The sequence below is a fragment of the Fukomys damarensis genome, unplaced genomic scaffold (assembly GCF_012274545.1).
Source record: "Fukomys damarensis isolate Sample0158 unplaced genomic scaffold, DMR_v1.0_HiC HiC_scaffold_23, whole genome shotgun sequence".
NCBI classification, from domain to species: Eukaryota; Metazoa; Chordata; class Mammalia; order Rodentia; family Bathyergidae; genus Fukomys; species Fukomys damarensis.
Genome location: NW_022900935.1, coordinates 40,902,183 through 40,914,115, shown reverse-complemented (window position 1 = coordinate 40,914,115; position 11,933 = coordinate 40,902,183). Strand labels below are relative to the sequence as shown.

Below are 11,933 nucleotides of genomic sequence, written 5' to 3'. Positions count from 1 at the left end.
CCTGCCCAGCCAGACCTGGCCCCGCCCCTGGCCGACCCCCGCTGGGCAGTGGAGCCTCCAGGGCCCGGCGCTGGGATCTCAGGGTCCAGCTTCGGAGCAGGAGTGCGTCAAGCAGTGAAGCACACAAACTTCCTCCCTACCATGGAGCGGGGAGAGGGCGCCCGCGGGATCGGGGCCCTCCCCAGGCTGTTCAGTCTCCAGCCCATACTCAGGGTGTACAGGGTCACCACTCCCGGCCGCATGCCCACGCGCCCTGGAGAAACTGGGGGCCTGCCCCGCTGACCCCCACCGCCCCTTCCGCTGTGATTGTGGGTGGGCACTCCCCTCCCCTCCGGGCCCAGGTACTAGCTCACACTTTGCAGGGCGCAACTAAATCACTGCGGAACTGACCCAGCCAATAAATCACCTGCCCACCGCGAAGAGGGGCCCTCCAGCTCCCAGCTTTTGAGATCTGCTGGGCAAAGGTAGGAAAGAGCCACGGTTGGCCTGCAAACCCATCTGCGATCTCCTATTCCAGTCCTGGAGGTTCTGTGTTTTCAGATTTCACTCCATGCTGAGATATGACTCATCACTGTCAAATTTCAAGGCAATTCATACAGTTTGAAGGGAAAAAAATCTGTCAGGACACCACCAAGCTGCACACCTTTCTCCGGTCTGAAGAAGTGACCAGTGTTACCTGACAAAAGTATCACCCACATAATCAACAGGCATCTCTGCGGGGGTGAGGAAGGCAGAGGTAATCCGGGGCTAGTCAGGAAAGCAGACAGGTAAGCAGAGGGGCTCTGGACTTGCAGGGAAGAAGCCCAGGAACAAAAGGTGCTGCGGGTGGAGCTCCAAGGAGAAAGCACCTTGCTCTGCTTCCTGATGTGTTTGAAGCAGTGACAAGGAAGAGCTTGAGTGGGCTCCCGCAGGGCTTCCACTCATCCAGGAAGGGGACAAGAACATTCTGGGAACTGCAAGGAGGACAAGGTGTGCAGAGAAGACTGAGAGGCAGGAGAGGCGGGGCTGCAAAGAGCCCTGAAGAGTTAAGGTGCTCGTGTTCGCTGCAGGCTAGCAGCCAGCACAAGTTTTCCCTGCAAAGACCAGATACAGACTGCTCCGGTGGCATGTGGCCTGAATGTGCAGTAGGGACTGATAGGCTGTGGAGGCTAGTGACATCCCCAGGTGTGAGACGAGGGAGTACCTGAGCTACTGTCCTCTGGATTCCTGCTTCTTGCTGGGCAGGTGTCACATGCCTGTTAACTGCAACTACTAAGGAGGCTATTCAGGGGGCTGAGTCAGAAGGATCACAAATTCAAGTCCCACACAGGCAACTTAGCAAGACCCAGGCTCAAAAAATAAAAGGGCTGGGGATGTAGATCAGTGGTAGAATGCTTCTGAGTCTGAACCCCAGAGGAAGGAAGGAGGGAAGGAGGGAAGGAGGGAAGGAGGGAAGGAGGGAAGGAGGGAAGGAGGGAGAGGGAGGGAAGTAGGAAGAGTGGGAGGAGAAAGGGAGCGGTATGGAGAGCAGAGAAAGGAAGGGGGAGAAAAGGAAAGAAAGAAGAAATTACAGACACAGTAAGTGGGAGACATCATATAGCTCAGTTGTCCGTACTATGCAAAGTGATCTACAGACTCATTGTGATTCCTATCAAAATCCCAAGGACTTTCTTTTGTGAAAACAAATTTGGAGACAGAGATTACTCATCTACTCATCTTTCTTCCAGGCTGCCAGAGACATGAAGGTGAGGTTTCAGTGCATTCAAAATCCAGCTTCACTGCAACCCACCACCATGGCTAAGGAAGGTGCTACCGCTCTCCAAGTCTGTCTAAGCTGTAGATAAGCCCTAAGGAAATGGATGAGACTCTGTAAAACATCTGAAAGGAAAACCCCACACAGTGGCTGGTTACAGTTATGCAGTGATTGAAGACTATGGCAAACAATCTCAGGTCAAGAACGACATTGAAGGGCAGGGGATTTCGCTCAGTAGTGCTGCCAACTGCCTCACAAGTATAAGGTCCTGAGTTCAATCCCCTGTACCCCCCCCAAAAAAAAAACAAAGTCACTGAAGAGTACTTCAAATTCAAGAAAATAAAATAAATTTTGCTCACTATCTTAAAAATTCATTAGCATCTAGCATTGGGAGGAATTTTTAAAAAACAAAGGTATCCATGGACTAATGTGACTGACTTAGCAGGCAAGATAAACTGTGAAGTCTTGACAAGCAGCCCATTAGTGCAGCAAGGGAGCCTGGAAAAGGGACAGATACACTGGCCTGTGGCAATCCAGAATGCCTTCAACTGGCAGGAGACCAGGGCTGGGTCACCCAGGAAAGGCCAAATCCATGCAGGCGGGGGCTCGGTGGAGCAGCCACAGACAGGGTTGAAGAATGGGAGTTGGGAGCCAGAGTCTGTACAGAGTTGAGTGGGTGATCCAGAGGGCACAGACAGTGGAATGCCAGCACCATGCAATCAAAAGTGGGCTTCATGCCAGGCAACACACAACAGGTTCATCAGAAGATGCTGACACAGAAAGGCAGCATGTGAGGAAGGATGATTCTGGAATCTCAGGGTAATGTGCTGAAAGTGGACAAACAAGTTCAGATCCTGTTTCTCCCATTTATTATGATGCAATCTGTTGATCATTCTAGTCAACTATTAGTAAATACCTACTATATGCCAAAGCCTCATTTATTAATTCAAAACCCTCCCTAAGACAGAAGGTCTATTACTTTCCCCATTTCACAGCCAATGAAGCAGAACCTGATCAAGATCAACCAACTACTCAGAAGTAAAGAATTCAGACCCTGCTCCCAAATCCATCGTGCTTTGCCACCTCCTCTGTGAAGTATAGACGATAACAGTGGCTATTCTGTGTCATGACACCATTATCTGTGGCTGTGTACTTTCCAGTGAGGTCCAGCATGCACACTGTTCTCTGAGGAAGGCTGCTCACACCCTCCTGCCCTGTCCAGAAGCCTTTATCCCACTTTTCCTAGTCTGTTAAACCACCTCCCTAATCCAGTGTTTTATGCCTCTGCCAAAGAAGTTTTTTAAAACTCAGGTTTCATCCCGAGTCCCACACATCTCCCTGGCCCCTACTCTAAAATCTGCATGATAGGGTTTATACCATGCACCCGGGCGTCACAGCTCTCTGGGATCCTGGCCTACCCACCTTTCTACCAGGTGTCTAGCACTGCCATCTGCAGGGGTTCATCTCAATCCCAAGCTCAGATCCTTCCTATATACAAATAAACTTCCCTGGCCACCCCCCATTCAAGGACTTATTTGTACAAGGCCTATTTACCATGAGTCTGTAATAGTGCAGAGACTGTGATGCTGCAGCAGGCAGCAGACGTTCACTAACTTTTAGAAACAAGTGAAACCAGCCTTAAGATGAGGAGGGCCTGGGTTGGGTGATCATAGTAGAAATAGGCTATTAAAAGCACCAGGGCCCATTCTCAACTCTGTTAACAGAGATGAAATTATGGCTTTCCTCAGATCACTTGGCCTAATTCTCTACTCAACTTCCAACTGTTCCAAGCCCTCCTTCAAAGCTTTCTTCTATGCTTCGTGCTCTTCAAACCCCTTTCCAATATGATCGTCGCCATTCTTTTGGCTCTAAACATAATCCAAACTAGGTGTGGTGGTACATGCCCATAATCCCAGCATTCGAGAGGCTGAGGCAGGAGAATCACCACAAGTTCAAGGCCACACTGAACTACATAGTGATGACCCGGTCTCAAACCCCCCCAAATAAAATAAAATACATACATACATACATACATACTCACACAAACACACATAAGATTCTCACAAGATCTCTAAGGCTAAAATCTATGTTCCAAACCCACTAGGAACACTCACTTGACTATCATGTAGGCTTCTCAAGCTGCTTCCAGAAATATGAATTTGACATCTGGTGGTAATGGTGACCTACCACAGCTGTCCATGCATATCAATGATTATTCTATCAAGTGCAAAGCACCCTTGGCCCCACTTTAAATCAAAGAGGAAGTAAAAGCTTCATGTGGCTATTGCTACTTCTCTATGGAAAGCCACAAGGCCTCAAAACCAGCAAAACATCTGCTTCTCAGGGACCACCCTCTACCTTGTGGTTTACCAGAAATGCAGAATAGCCTTCAAAATCGAAACAGAGACAGCCCTCTTAGAGTAGAGAGTGATTGGAACAGGTAAAAATGAGAAACAGGCTTCTGAGGCAGCAGTCTCCTTTCTTCTATGAATTCATCTCTTGATGTTTTTGAATTTAATAGCACTATCAATTTATAAATAGACAGGTATTATAAGCTTCTAAATAAAGCTTGTGGACATGGTTTGTTTCTTAGCAGTTCAGCTGGAATCCAGCATTCCAGTACTGGAATTCAAAGCTCACCCATTATTTCTATGTCCATTTGCTTTTCTGTCCCCAGAGGTATACAGGTATTAGGACGCCGGGATGATGCCCAAGGGGAAAGAAGAATGTGCACATTTAAAAGGTAGTGAGGAGCTGGCTTGGCTCACCTTGCTCTTGTGCTCCTCAAGCCTGCGGCCTGCCCATTCTCAGACACACAAGCTGAGGGTCTTGGAAGATTGGCACTTGTTACTCTGGGGCACTTCATGTCCCACCCATCTGAGGGTGCACCTTGCAAACATAAACCAAGTCATTTTGTATTTATGTATCATCATGGCCAAGTAAGATCCAAATAGAAATTCGTATTCATTTATGGTGTGGAGGTTGTTCTTTGCTTTCTGCCACTACTTGCTTTATGACTGTGTTCCAATTTTTAGACAAACTGTTATAGTGCTCTGAGGCAGCAGTCTCCTTTCCCTCTATGAATTCATCTTTCTTGATGTTTTCAAGACTCTGAGTTTAGTAACTAACACTATCCATTTACTTAACTGTTACTGAGCTGAAGCACCCTATGAGTATTGAAAGATAGCTACCCCTGAGTTCCTAGTTGAGAAAATTTTGATTTCTGGCTTTAAAAAAAGTGAGTGCCTGAACCTAGTACTGATAAGCTTGGTTTTATTAAAACAAATCTGGAAAACACTACTTCCCATTTTGAGGGGGGAAAGTGGGAAGTAGGTAAGGCTCACTTCAGAAGTCTTGGAATCCTAATCTGGTCTTCTGTTTCACAAAGACAATTTAAACACAGCCACTTTTAAAACAGAAGCTAACAAACAATCAGACCAAAACACAGTAACATCCTATAAGGTGTGACAAAAAAATACAGTGAATGTTTAAACATTAAAAAAAATTATCATAGTAAAATATAGAATACCATTTATGTTCCTCAAAATACTCACCCTCACTTGAAACACATTTATCCCACTGTCCTTGCCACTTTCTGAGGCAGTCCTGGGTGTCCCCTTAAGGAACTGTCTTTACTTGCACTATCACTGTTGCCTGGATGTCCTGAATTCATTCAAAATGTTGACTTTTCATGGTAATTTTGACTTTGGGGAAGAGCCAGCAGTTGCACTGTGCCAGATCTGGTGAATACAGTGGACGGGGGACATGCCTGCTTTTTTTGAACTCGGGTCCTTGCGCTTGCAAGGCAGGCCACAGAACCGCTGAGCTAAATCCCCAGCCCTATTGGTGATTGTTTTGTTTTGTTTTTTAAGCCTGCTTTTTTGATGGCACTCAGAAGCAGCATTCAGTGTTTGCTTTTGTAATAACACCTCATAAACCCTCAAGAAGGAGGATTTCCAGAACTGTTTCTAAAAGTAACAAGAACAATGGGACAAGTGTGTTTAAAGGAAGGAGGATTAATGGCAATGTGACTTTTACTCTAATAAATTTTAATATTTATTGTATTTTCTATCACATCTTGCATGACACCAAGCCCTTGACCCAGGCTAGGGGCATCAAGGTAACAAGCAACAAGCCTCAGGCCTAGGTGGAGCCTTGGAATGGAACCAAAGGTACAGATCAGAGGTGCAGTGGGTTGCCTGTGTTCACATCTCAAAATACTAAGTGTTTCTAAAACAAAACAAAACAAAACAAAACAAAACAAAAAAACCCTACAAATAGGCAAATAAGGCCGGATTCTCATGATTTACTCTTGTTTCAATTTGTTTACCTTTTAAATTGGCCATACCTGCCCCATCTAACTAAAAAGAGAATCTAAATATTAACTCGGAAAGCAGATATATGAATACTGGGCTGAGAGTCCATCCTCCAGAGGGTCAGCCATGCCTGTGCCTCCCATCCACTGAACACTGAAACATCCGGCGCCATCCACGGAGGTGCTGGATCTGCCCCCGCCTGCAGCAGGGAAGAGAGCAAAGGAGAAGTGAGGCTACCAAAACAGCTAAGATATACCTCTGCATTAATCCCTGGCTGAGAGCTTTCAAAATTAACTCCCTCTGGTGAATTTTAACTAGTGTATCACAGTCAGAATCGCACTGTGACTTCTGCAAAGCGATGGCTCCTCAGTCCTCTTACATAACTGTTTAGAAAACACTGTAGGTACTAAAATGATTCCCACTGTGAAAATGGCTCCTTCTGCTCTGCCCTGGTTTCTGCACAGAATTTTATGTTAATGGCTTACTGGTTCTCAGGGGACTAAAGAGCAGGCAGATCTGCAAGTCAGCAATGTACAGTCCCCCAAATACAGGCACAACAGTGCGGCCCCTCAGTCAGGTGGGATGAGTGATGCCCCCACAGCTCCAGCAGAGATGTGTCCTAAATGTGCCCTACGGGGATGGGAGTGGGGAAGGAAGGAAGCCTTTCCCCCAGGCACCCCAAATGCTGCCTGTCACCATGGTCCCATCAACGGCCCATCTGAGGACAAACACCACAGTCACCTTCGCCTCTGCTGAGACTCCCAAGCATCCACACCCAGATCCTATTCCCTCTGGAGGTGACTGTTGATACTGCTTTGAGACCTGTCGTTTGGTTTTATGTATTTACATATTAATGAAAAGGTGGCCTGTATAAAGCTCTTCTTTTTCAATAAAGAGCACCCGAAACAATTTGCCCAGGAGGACATCATCACTCTTGACTTCTGCCTCCACTGCAAATACATTCTGCACTTCTAGTTGTCACTCTACGGTAGCTACAGTTAACAGACAGTTTAGAGTTTAAAAACAGCAAATGAGACGATAATTTTAACATTCTCACCACGATTTTCTTCAGTCCTCCTCACCTCTGTGTAGCACTGCCCTCTTCTCCTGCTGACTTGAAGCCGTGCCTTCTACACTGAGTATGCCCTCCACAGTCTCACCATCTGTCAGCTGGCTTAGGTATCTTGATATAAGCAAAAAGACCTCTTCCCCAGCCCAAGAGATGACGTGACATTTAGCAACAGAAGTTCAAGCCCGACCACTCTGGGTAAGGACCTCTACCTCCTACTGGGGTCAACATGGACAGAGGAATAAATACAAGGAATTCTTTGTCCTCTCCCTGTCACAAACCAAAGACCACTGGGTGAGGGCGGGTCTAATGCAATCCCATCTGATTCCTCAGGAACACACCTCAATTCCCGAGCATGTGATTATGGACAGTTCATGGCTGCAATCACTGCTTTATTGTATTTCAGATTAGCCATAGGAACATACCACAAAGGGTAGCTAACATGCCAGGCCCCGAGGCCAGGAGCAGTACCAGCCTCTTGTCCTGGCCCAGCCAACCCTTTGGGTGACATGCTGGAAATTTCTACAAAAGCCAGGCTACTTTCCACTCCACACTCCTGTCACACCTATAACCTTAGTACATTCATAGGAAGGAGGAATGGGGAGCAAGCTTTCGGGTATCAAAGTCCTCATCTCACAGAGAATGACCACAGTGCTCAGAAAACAACACAAGCCAACAGACGAAACCATGTGCACCCACAAAACCCTTACATGTGTGACAACGTATTTACCACAGGTAGCACCCAAAATTGACTACACCTCGTGCACTGCTCTTACAAGGTGAGGGTGGCAGGAGGGCCTCTGATTCCTCCTCTGTATTCTGAGGCCTTCACTGTCACACTCAGAGAATGTGAAGAGGTGGTGCCAGATGATTTCCGAGGCTGTGTCAGAAAGGCAGCTCCACTCCTGGCTGGCTCATCCTCTCCAGAGGCCCGTCTTTAGAGCCCCAAGTGCCAAGATTAAAAAGTTCAGCCACCCTGACAGCAAGAGGCTCAACAAACCATAAAGGAACAGAGACACTTCATAGGGCCCAGCTGTCCTGGTGTAGCCAATGTGCTTCGTTCCTGGCCATACGAGTGAAGAAGCCTTCAAGGGGACTGCAGCACTCCAGCCTGCTGACTGCAACCTCATCACACCCCTGCAAATCGGACTCACAGAGACTGAGATACAAGATCATGGTGGTTTTAAATTAGGGCGATTTTTTTTTTTTGGTACCAGGGATCGTACTCAGGACCTCGAGCTTGCCAGACAGGTGCTGTGCCACTGAGCTAAATCCCTGGCCCTGGGGTAATTTTTATTTTAAGGGGTAATTTGTCAGGTAGCAATAGGAAACCAATACAAGATTTGTTTCTAAAACTACTAAAAACTTTAACTTCAGTGTTCATCAACTGTTAATTTAATTTGTTTTTGTGGGTGCACAGGATCTTGCTATGTAGTTCAGGTTGGCCTGGAACTCACTGTGTACCCAAGATGATCTCAAACTTGTGGGATCCTCCTGCTTAAACCTCTCAATTATAGGTGTGCACCACCATGCCTAGCTTTACTATTGATTTAAATAAATAAAGAAGCAATCTTCCAATGTGGACAGGTATGATGTGCATGCCCCACCACTCTGTAACTTGTTTTGCTTTGCTTTAACACTTAGCTTTTATCGCTACAGAGCTACGACATGATTTATGGATATGCTGCTGAACAGGAGACAGAAAGACTGTTTTGCTCACTGTGACATCCCAAGGACCTAGACAGCACCAGGCGTCAGGGAGCTGGGGGCCCAGATCACTGGAGGACAGACACATGACTATATCTGGGGTGACCTGGCTTAGTCTTCTGACTCCTTGATCTTTCATCATCTGACTTCCAGCTTGATTTAAAGTTTCTGATCTATTTCCACTGCTAAGTTTCTAACTCCCAATTACCAACAAAACCAACAGATAGGCCACTTTCCTGTCAGTTCCAACCAGAGGCACTGACGTACCCATACCACGGTGCCAGCTCAGCATTCTGAGGAAAGCCAGTGATTCCCTTTGTGAGCACGCCTGTATGTGTGCTGAACCCCTTCCTAGGCGGGCCCAAGTAGCAAAAAAAAAGTGACACCATCTTCCACTCAAAGACCACACACTCAAGGTGAAAATGCCCACGTGCTGAGAGGTAAACAGTGAAGGAGCCCAGCAGCTGAGCCCAGAACTGAGCACATCCCCGTCTCTGTCAGGCTCCGTTGGCCTGACGCAAGCACCACCCGGGTGAGTACCAGGGAGCACGCTTTAGTGCACTGTCCCGTCAGTCAGGTGAGACCAGCTGGGGAAACAGCACATTAACTGATACACACGTTCTGCTGGCCAAATACTTCTTGCCAATTATGGCTACACAGCTACACTCAAATTAAAAATAACACAATGCTAATAACAGAACCCAAACAGGCATTCTCTCTCCGCAGTATCACCCCAGAGTCTCCACATAAATGCCCTGTAAAATGACTCATAAAAAGGTTACCAAAAGTTCATTCTTCCTTGGTAAAGTACATCCTAGCACAGAGGAAAGAATGAACTAAAGAAAGAAATGTGGCTTGTCCTTAAGTCATAAAGGAACAAAAACTGGACATCTCCAGTGAGGAAGTATTTTACAAAACTTGTAATTAAAAGGTTGCAGACAAGTGGCTACCAAGTACAAACACAACATCAGCCCAAAGTGGGAGCCAAATATTTAAATTCAAATTGTGTAACAGTCAGATGTTCAAAAGAAACTGGTAAAATTGATTTTAGCATTTTGTTCAACTTAATATATCCAAAATTTTATCATTTCAGTATGTAGTCAGTATAAAAATTATCACTGAAATATTTCCTAGTTTTTCTTTCTCAGTCTTTCATTTTTTATTTTCTTTTTGTTGTTTTGGTTTCACTTTTTCCTTCCCTTGTCTCTGAAATCCAAGGTGTATCTTCCACTGACCATGCATCTCTTCTTGGACTAGTAGTTGGCACATTTAAGGTAGCTGATGGCTGCCACACTGCAAAGTACAGTCCAGAACAATCCTGGCTTCTGTTTAAATAAAATATCAAGACACATGGAACTGAAATTTTCTTTTAAGGAGGTAACCATACTGTTATAATTACAGGCAATAATGTCATATATTCCTAAAATAAATAAAATCATATAGGCCGTTATTTCAAGTTAGGTAAAACCTATCTTCTAGAAGAACTTAAACAAGTCTGTAAGTTATGATCTGCACCAGGAAAACTGGGGCCCCCAAAAGCACTCAGGCTCCCTTCAGCTCCTGGCAGAGAAGGGGCGCATGGGCAGTTTCCCCTCCATGACAGCATGGGCCCCAGCTCCTCACTGAAATCTTTTTTAAAGAATGATCTCCAAAGGAGAAACAACTGTTACTCTAGAAAATGCAGTAAAAGAGGGAGGATTTCACTTACAAAGCTCGACCTTGGTCAGGAGCAGATGCCTGTCCCAACAGTGGTCACTCCCTGTCCCCCTGTGTGGTATCACACTGTCCCCCTGCAAGAGGGCTATCATGTTTTCAAGAGAGTCCCCCAAGGGAGAGCCCCCCAGATCAGGGACTGCTAGGGGCTAGCTTGGCTAGCTTTTGTTTAGAACAATAGTGCTCCCATGATACCTCATTCTTGCTGAAAATATTGGTAGTAAGGGAGCATGAACACAGCTGTGTGTAAATTACACACACAAACAGATTAGATCTGTATATTTATAAGGAACGCAAACATGCTAATGGAGCATTTACATACACAGTTGGATACACTGGGTTGCAGGCAGGGTGGAATTTGAGTTCCAAAGCACTTCTATAAAATTTTGCAGAAAGAAATGCAGGGTCAAGCAAGGCAAGGCTGAGACTGCGCCCACCTCCACTGCACAAAATAGATGCCTCTTCATTTTCATTTGTAATGCTGCAGGAATTGTGTGAGACTCTATGAAAGAGAAATCTCAATAAGAACTGGTAGATTCAACTTTTATAAGAAAAACAAATCAATATAGGAAATCTTTACAGTTTTAGGATTATAATTATAATGGGGGAGACAGCAAAAGAAGGCACCGCTGACAGAATAGAAAGTGAGAATGTCAAGTGAGGAATTAAAAGCGGAAGCTCTCTATCCTGCGTACAGCGATGCACACACATATGAAAAGGTGGAACCTCAAAAACACCTGTTAACAGGATTCACAGTTCTACTAAAACTGTTTTAATAGAATATATTTTGGAACAGTTTTGGCTTCACAGAAAAACTGGACAGAGATTTTCCACATACTCGGGTCTTTGGATTTTTCATCTCATCTTGAAAACAGGGAGAACAGCAGTCAGCACTGTACGCTTGTCACATTCAATCAGTAATGAAGACAGTATCAGAGAAGCTGGTTCCAGGCCTGGCCCTACACAGCGTCACAGCCGACCTCAGACAAGCCACTAACACTGTTGGGCCTGTGTTCATCAGAGAAACATGGCTTCCAACAACTCCAATTTACCACAAAAGGGACTAACTTAAATGTTCAGAGTTCCAAAAACAACTGGTTGGAAGAAAAAAAAATCCAACTAAGCAAAAAATTAACCTATACACAGATGGACAGACACATAATAATAAGCTCAGTAAAGGCACTAGTTTTATTCTTTTAAATGTTTGCAACAAAATCCCCAACTGATATTCTCTTTTATTTTTTTCTTGATATGGTATCTATAAACTTCAAATGTAAAAGAAAGAAAGAAAGAAAGAAAGAAAGAAAGAAAGAAAGAAAGAAAGAAAGAAAGAAAGAAAGAAAGAAAGAAAGAAAGAAAGAAAGAAAGAAAGAAAGAAAGAAAGAAAAGAAAGAAA

General features: G+C 45.2%; 1 protein-coding gene and 1 long non-coding RNA gene across 3 annotated transcripts in view; both read right to left on the bottom strand.

Moving 5' to 3' along the window:
• Rere (arginine-glutamic acid dipeptide repeats) overlaps positions 1 to 11,933 on the bottom strand; it is a 268,548-nt gene that overhangs the window by 53,521 nt on the left and 203,094 nt on the right. The window lies entirely within an intron of this gene.
• Positions 9,974 to 11,933, bottom strand: part of LOC104859239 — a 21,181-nt gene continuing 19,221 nt past the window's right edge. Inside the window, exons 2-3 of one of the 2 annotated variants that reach the window (XR_779313.1) lie at positions 10,860 to 11,039; positions 9,974 to 10,149 (exon numbers count right to left, since the gene is read on the bottom strand). This is a non-coding gene — a long non-coding RNA (uncharacterized LOC104859239). The remainder of the gene's footprint in view (positions 10,150 to 10,859; positions 11,040 to 11,933) is intronic. The other variant, XR_779314.1, reaches the window with a different exon arrangement.